Source organism: Lutra lutra, chromosome 9, assembly GCF_902655055.1.
Source record: "Lutra lutra chromosome 9, mLutLut1.2, whole genome shotgun sequence".
NCBI classification, from domain to species: domain Eukaryota; kingdom Metazoa; phylum Chordata; class Mammalia; order Carnivora; family Mustelidae; genus Lutra; species Lutra lutra.
In genome coordinates, this window is record NC_062286.1 from 69,632,983 (window position 1) to 69,641,830 (window position 8,848).

The window sequence follows — 8,848 nt, forward strand, 5'->3', positions numbered from 1 at the left end:
TGAACAATTGGAATGTGGCTAGAATGACTGGGGAACTGCATTTTAAAATGTTGCTTAAAATGAAATTAATAATTTAAATTAAAATACCCACTTGTAATATCCATAATACAACTAGTCTCTAATGATGCACTACAAAAACCGAGTTTTCGTGGAATTACTGATATTATCTACAAGGCTGGTTTGACCAGTGTCTGGTAATTTGGCAGTTTGTAAGCATCGGTATTTAGGAAAGCCAGAAAAACAAAACAAAAGATCACTGAAGAGTTGTTTGCTCTGTGGCCTTTGTAATCAGGTTGAGATTCAGTGGAAGTTTGGGAAGATTGCCTAAATCCAATCCTTAAAGACACAAGTTAAATAGAAGAGTCTTATTCCAAATCAGCATAAGAGAAGAAATATATTAGGGAACAAAATATATCATAGAATAACAGGCAACTGACCCTTGCCAAGAGAAAGTAACGTATAACTAAATGGTTACAAAATAGAAGAAGAGATCCATCTCCTCTGGTCTACTACAAAAGAATTTTGTTAGACAAAGCAAGAAAGGCAGAAAGAGATTAAGCTGGAATCAAGATTGTTAAGTGGTGTAGAATAATTTCCTCATGTGCAACTGGTAGACAAGATTGGATATTTGCATCACTATTTGACTATTTAGTCAATTTTTAACAAAAACTTTTAAATAGATTGTTTTTAGGTCAGTTTTAGTTCACAGCAAATTGTTTAGCTCTTTACTAATCAAAATACCAAATCAGAAATTATTATTAAAATATATACTTTATCATGTGTCAATAGCTTATTACTAAAATGGCCTCTCTTTATTAAATGTAATACCTTAATAGTATTAATGTAATACTAGCACAGTATCTAAAACTTGCTAAGCAAATGTTTAAATAAATCATTGCTCAACAAATGTCAGTTGAAATTTAAATTACAGGAATCCTAATTGTCTACAAATCGGTAACACCACCTTCCTTCATAGATGAGAATTAGATCATTTTGAATCACAGCTTTAAATCCCTTGTGAGTCTTTTTTTCTTTCAATGACTTTCTTTTAAATAATTATTGTTCTCAGCTCTCCAAATATCCAAAAAAAAAAAAAAAAAAAAGAAAGAAAGAAAAAACAACTAAGGCATTTTACGGTATGTATCCTCTACTATAAAATATGTGTTTTTCAGAATTTTAACCAAGCAGAAAAATAAAAACCCAAGTTCTTGAGCAAAAAATGTAGGGCAAAAATGTAGGGCAAAAAATGTAATTCTCTAGTGTAAATTTTGAAACAAGTAGCTAAATGGAAAGCAAAATTGGAAAAATAGGATTTACTGTTCTCTTAATTCCTCCCAACCAAAAAAAGACAGTACCATATTGTCAGACACAACTAGGCTTGGTACCTCTTATATTTGTGTTTATTAGATGACAGGGTTTTATTTCATCACAAAATCCGTGGACAATATAGTACACATTGGTGGTTCCTGGGGGAACCAGAGGGTTAAAGCCTCTGCCTTCACTCCCGTCATGATCCCAGCTTCCTGGGATCCAGCCCCACATCTCATCAGGCTCTCTGCTCGGCAGGGAGCCTGCTTCCCCCTCCCCCACCCCACCCCACCTGCCTCTCTGCCTACTTGTGATCTTTGTCTGTGAAATAAATAAATAAAAATCTTAAAAATATATATATATATATATAGTATACATTGTATATAATATGATACACTAATTAGATTTTTAAAAATTCTCATCCTATCCATTTTTCTACTTTTTCTACAGGTTAACTTCAGTATTTTCTAATGGCATCTCAGTACCTGGAAGTAAAGCTACAAAAACATCTCAGTTCTTAAAGTTTTATCACCAGAGAGTAAAAAATTTCACTTCCAGATGAAATTAGAAAATTCTGAGGGAGAACACCAACTAGCTAATAGTGTTTTAGGTGCCCACCAGTTGTGGTCATGTCTCTGTTCTCCATGGCATCCAATGGTGACAGCAGGGAGGTGGGTTCCTTTAAGAGACCATTTCCATTTAGGACATATATTTGGTGAGGGAAAAGAAAGTGAATTGTTGTCTCAAAAAACAGTATAGTCAGACACAGACACAGACACAGCCACTTTCGAGAGATCAGAGGAACAGAATACCAATCCACTTAAGTCCATCATACTTTCTAAGAACATAAAGCAAGCATCTTTGAATTCCTACAAAATTATCTTATTATATCTAAAAATACGCCACATATGGAGGAGATGTATTGTTTTTATTTAAGTTTACTTATACTTCTCAGTACACAAAAATCTGATGTGGATTTTGACTAAATCTATATATTAAATGAGGCTGCCCAGTTGTGTACTTTTGAACATACAGTTGATTGCCTTTTCCCTATCTTGCAGTTTGGTTCTTAAAGCTTCCCACCTCCAGCGTGTGTCATGTGCATTTTCGGAAAGCCCTATGGATATTCCTAACCAACTGCCATAATATTCTACATACAGAGAGTGTAATTTAGCTTTCTTTCCTCCAGTATTCTGTTAATGGATTATTTTTATTTAACTCCATATAAGGCACGGTCTTTTCTGCACAGTGGAAGAAAAAACAGAAAAGCAAAATAAATGCTTGGTTTTGATTGTATCCTTTGCACCATTCCCACAGAGATCTACATAGCCCCAGGGAGGAAATACTGAGCAAGAAAATGAAAATGCAGCAAAAAGAATGGTTAGATTTGGAGCAAGACTCTGTTCTCTATTATTCTGGATAGAAGCTGGCCAACCAGGACTCCTTGGTGTTAAGTGAAACAAGTGCTCTCTTCTTTGGTCCTATAACCACAGTGGTCTCTGGTGTTGTACCTTTCCCAGTGAATAGATGGACAGAGTTCATCATAAAGATTCCTTTATACTTTTAAAGTTAGAAGAATTTTGAATATCTAACTATATTTTAAAGAAAATCCCACTGTCCACTTTGCCTAGTGAAGTTCTCTAGCCAGTCTTTGCCTGCCTGTTTTGAAAGAGCAAGGGTCATGCCTTTGGGCTAAGACCTTGTGGATTTCAGCTGTCTGTCAGAGAACAAAACTAAACATTTTCAGCCTGTTTCAGACCTGCTTAATATGGAATTCAAATAGAATGTGTAGCTCCACTGTTACATTTTGATTACTAACGAGGAAATCAAAAGTGCCTAAAACGACCAAAAAAAAAAAAAAAAAAAAAAAAAAGAAAAAAAAGAAAAGAAAAAAGAAAAAAAGAAAATGTGGTCCTTTTGGCCAAATCTACACATGCTTAGTGATGTAAAGAATTTGACAATTCTTTGGATCATTTAAACAAAAAATGTTTTTCCCTCATAGCCATTAAAATATGTTTTCAAAGGCTATTTGATGACATAGGAAATATTCACTATATATTTTGAAATGGAGAGAAGCCATGTTAAAGCTCTATTAGTGGGGCGCCTGGGTGGCTCAGTGGGTTAAAGCCTCTGCCTTCGGCTCAGGTCATGATCCCAGGGTCCTGGGATCGAGCCCCGTGTCGGGCTCTCTGCTCTGCGTGGAGCCTGCTTCCTCCCCTCTCCCTCTGCCTGCCTCTCTGCCTGCTTGTGATCTCTCTCTCTCTGTCAAATAAAAAAAAAAAAAAATTTAAAAAAATTAAAAAAAAAAAGCTCTATTAGTGAGGTTTAATCTTGAGAAATATATATGAGTATAATTAAAAGTAAGAAAAACCCACAGGCATGTTACAATTATAATATTTAGGTGGCAGATTTAAGGCTGATTTTAATTTTATCTTTCCTAATTACTTACAAATATCCTGCATCAAACTGGTCTTTCAGTAAAATGATTAAAAGCTTGGGTTCTGGAGTTAAGGTGACTATTTTTGAATTCTCATTCAAACTCTTACTAGGTGGTTAATACTAAGCAAGTTACATTTTCCTCATTTTTAGAATGGCAATGATACTGGTAACATTGTAACAGCATACCTGTGACAAACTGAAATAATGTATATAAGGCACTTACAATGCCTAGCCCATAGTAAGCTTAATAAACGTTAGCTATTTCTGTTGTAAGTTTTGACAAGAAACCTATTTTTCAAATGATATTTTCTACCTACGAATAAGGACATATACGTACATTGCTCAATCCAAAACAAATCACTCTGTCTTAAATTTATGGGAAATTAGGCCATTCAATATTGACTGAGATTCAAGAAATCTGCTAGGGGCTCAGATGAATGCAGACATTCCATTCCTGTATAAAGTGTAGCTGGAGACTTAGGTTTTTTTTTTTTTTTTTTTTTAAGATTTATTTATTTGACGGGGCACCTGGGTGGCTCAGTGGGTTAAGCCGCTGCCTTCGGCTCAGGTCATGATCTCAGGGTCCTGGGATCGAGCCCCACATCGGGCTCTCTGCTCAGCAGGGAGCCTGCTTCCTCCTCTCTCTCTGCCTGCCTCTCTGCCTACTTGTGATTTCTCTCTGTCAAATAAATAAATAAAATCTTTAAAAAAAAAAAGATCTGTTTAAAGATTTATTTATTTGACAGAGAGAGACACAGCGAGAGAGGGAACACAAGCCGGGGGAGTGGGAGGAACTCCTTTTGTCAATAGACTTTTAATGGTGTGGTGCTAAGAGGTTCAGGGAAGGGAAGTGTTCAATTGTCCTATAATTAGGTCTCAGTCTTTTAGGGAGTCTTCTCTGGACTATGAACTTGGCACATGCTTCTCAGGCTTCCCGCTGTTCCCCTCATCCTTAGGTGGGACAAGATGACTAGAGTAGGCTGGAGTCCGGTATGTCCCTTCCCTCACATTGGTCAGGCTTTGATAAAACTCCAATGGGTCAGACTCTGGTTAACTAGATCCTCCTATGGGTAGGTAAGCATGGTTGAGAACAGAATATCCTGGCATGTTTCAAAACAGTTACTTTTCCCTCCCCCCCCCCCCCCCCCCCCCCCCCCCACTGAAAGTGCAAGCAGAATTTTCTTTGATATTTACGGTAAGAAACTGGTAGAGCTCCTGGAGGTAATGATTAAAAAATGTGGGCTTCCCCTCCCTTAAGGCTGGTTCTTACTCTGGAGTTTTTCACTCTCTGACTTGTCCACATCAAGCCTCCAGCAATTTTTCAGTCACTGTTTAGGTTTTCCCATACTCCTACTCATTCCTGCAGAGGTTTCAGTGCATGGGTTTCTGTTCTAGTTAGTTGTGCTTCTGTATAGTCATTGCCTGTCCATCTCCCCAGGCTGGGGACAGTGTTTTGCCCTGTGACCTCACTTCTCTGACAGATCTAAAAAGAGTTTTTGATTTTTTAGATTGTTAGGATTTTTATTTCTTGTTAGGACAGAATAATGACTTTCAAGTTCCTTAGATGCTAAACCAGAAAATGAAGTTCATAATCATATCTTTTTAAAAATTAAAGAAATATATACATGTTTAGAGAGTCAAATGAAACTGTAAGGCTTGTAATGCAAACTAGCAGCCCCCTCTCCTCCATCTGCCTCTGAACCCACCAGATTCTCAATTCCCTGAGAAGACAACTTCCCACTCTTCGAGGTATTTCTTCTTGAATTTACCTCCATTCTTCCAAGTTATTTGCTCAGACATATCTTATTTTTAAAGTAATTTCTACACCTAATGTGGGTTCGAACTCACAACCCTGAGATCAAGAGACTCTTTAACTGGGCCAGCCAGACACCCCTATCTTTTTGTTTTTTTAAATTTAGATTATCTCAATTAATTTGGGAGATTAAGATAGTATTTATTGGTGTGGGAAAAGAAAAACAGATTTATCTCTCACTACCCCAACATTGCCACATTTTCAAACCCTCCCCTCAGCCCTTAGGAGCTAATATATAGTTCTATAATCTAATGTGGTTGAATTATTTATCTTTAGTCTATTTTAATTTTGTAGATGTGGTTCAGAGCAGGGCCATATAGTAAAATAAACTATAACTGCATTTCCTTTTCCTTTCCTTTTTTTGGGCAAACTGTTTCTTTTTCCAGAGATAGAAAGTTAACTCATTCTTCCTTAATTAGTTATTTGCTTATGTAGTTTCTATCCAAGTTCTTCTCTAAACTCTTGTGACGGAACTGTGCATGTACTCTCAACATGGACAAACATCAATTTTATTATTTTGTGAACTAACATGTGTGGGCCCTACCTTTCCACTGGTGCAAGGCACACTAATTTGCCCTACCTGCCAACCTAGTATCTTGGGTATTTCCTTTTTACACCATCCTCCTTCTTGACTTAATTGTATTCTTGGGTCTTTGCATGCTATTGTTGCTAGTGCTTGTTCCTTTGAACCACGGTGATCTTGGGAAGTCAACTCCCATGTCAGAGTGAAGCATGAGGAGCTGAGAAGGAGTTCTATATGAAGGGTTTGGCTTTTGGATTTCAGACCTTATTATAGAGTGATTCGACAGGACTCAGATCTTTTTTGGCTCACCCCCAAGTTTTAATCTCTATGGATTTTTTTTTTCTCTTGGCCCAGTTTCTTCTGAGAAAATTTGGCAGTGAGTATTTTAAGAGACAAGTGGTAGAACATGCTTGAGAAGCTTACTGTTTAACATTTGTACTTTCACAACCCTGTTTCCAGTAAAATGCCTTGCCTTTTTCACCCTGCTTTTCACTGTGTCTCACATCTTGGAGATTTCTTCTCTGGTGAGTTGTTTGCCTGACTTTCTCCCTCCTTTCAGTGATTTAAGATTATCCAAATATCTTCGTTATTTTTTATTCTTTCTTCTTGCCTCCCTCTCGTCCTTCCCTTTCTTTCTTTATATTTATTTCTAAATGTAATTTTTCTTCATACTTTGTCATCAGATGGTTAAAACTCTAAGATAGACAGACAGACACACACACACACACACACACACACACACACACACACACAAGACCTTTAAGACAAATTATGGCCACTAGTCAGTTTGAAAATATCTCAGAGTAATAGTAACTTATGTTGATCATGCTACTCAAAAGCAATAGTATTGATACAAGATCTAAGAATTCTCCTTTGAAAAATAATGAAACTTGGGGCGCCTGGGTGGCTCAGTGGGTTAAGCCGCTGCCTTCGGCTCAGGTCATGATCTCAGCGTCCTGAGATCGAGTCCCGCATCGGGCTCTCTGCTCAGCAGGGAGCCTGCTCCCTCCTCTCTCTCCGCCTGCCTCTCTCTCTACTTGTGATCTCTCTCTGTCAAATAAATAAATAAATCTTTAAAAAAAAAAAAGAAAGAAAAATAATGAAACCTCCACAAATGCAGCAATTTTAATTTTAGATTTCTAATTAACTCTTAATTCTAAAAGTGGTAAAGTGCCTAAAGCTTCAAAGAGTAAAGATGCTGTAACTATTTTTTAATACAATAATTAACTTTTAATTCATTAATGCATTCTGTAGCAGAACTACTCTACTTGGTATTCAGAATATTCCTAGAATCTTTTCTTCTCAAACGAAAGAAATAATATTTTGCTGCAAATAATCAATGCTATATGTTTTATTTTAAATTTTAGTTGTTGTAATCTATTTCATGATATAGTAACATTCTCACTGGGTGATTTAATAAGTTAAATTTATATTTCAATTCCTGTAGAATTTGAAATATTTGATTGCTTCTTTTAAAGTAGATAACTTAACGTTCTGTTCTCACTGTTCTGTGACTGATTAAATCCTGAAAATTAATGAAGAAGCTATTTTTTAGCTTGAGCCTCTTCTTTAATACATCTTTGTTGATTCTCAGACTTGTCTCGACCTTAGAAACCAAGATAATATTCCTAAACCAGGAGGAAGTACCACTGAAGAAGTACATATTGAGTGTAATGTCCCTTGCCAAATTTCTAGAAATCAAACCTTTTTGTGGCACTCACAGGTTCTGGGGCTTGTGCGCCTCTGCCTACTTCTCCTTAGACCCCATTCCTTCAAGTGCCCAACAGGTCTATGACTTCAGAATTAGTATCTGGTGCCTACATTGTGCTGTCAGAGGTTGCCAATTCCCCCTTAATAGCATCCTTTTTATTGTCCCTAATTCCCCATACCTCTGGCCCTGCCTTATCTTAGGTGTCCATAATGAATCTTCTCATCTTACTTTCTAACTCTATCCCCTTCCTCTCCAAATCAATTTTGCATTTGTTTGCCTTAGGATCTTCCTAAAGAATGCTTCTATTAAAACATTCTTTCTCAAAAATATAAGTTACTTGTTTCAGTCCTTATTCATCGCATGTTAAGTCTAAGCTTCTCTATGTTACTTTAAATATTCCTTTTCCATTATAGCTACACCAATATCCCCACCATTCAAACATTATACTTATTTCTTTGCTATTCATTTTTTCATTGTTTACTTTCCTTTAGAAAACTTTCCACTTCCCTTGAATTTTTCAAGTCTTATCTGTGTCAAATCCAGACCAATTTCTACCTCTCTCTCTATCTCTCAATTTCTGTCTCTTTCTGGGTGTGTGTGTGTATATAGCTACACACTAGCTGTAGTTAAAAGTATCTAATATATACCAAGTTACATGTTAAAAGTATTTCTCAAAACAATCTGTGAAATTGTTACTATTTTTTCCAGCTTTATATAAAAGGATGGTGCTAAGAAATACTAGATAATTTTGCCATGCTCATATAGTTGGTAAGAGGAAGAGATGGGATTTGAACTATTTAACACCAAATCTAGATCCCAAACCCTTAACTGCTGTGCTGTACTATTCAGTAAATACATTATGCCCTTTCCTATACCAGTGGAATCAAACCACACAGCCAATTAACTCCTTCATCTATAACTTCAGGTCAGGAAATATATCTGTAAGTAAAACACTGAAGTAAAAGAAGTTTTACAGAATCACCCTAGGATATAGAAAGATAAACGACGAGAAAGGAAGATGGGATTTCATGTTTATTTGAGGGAGAAAAAATAT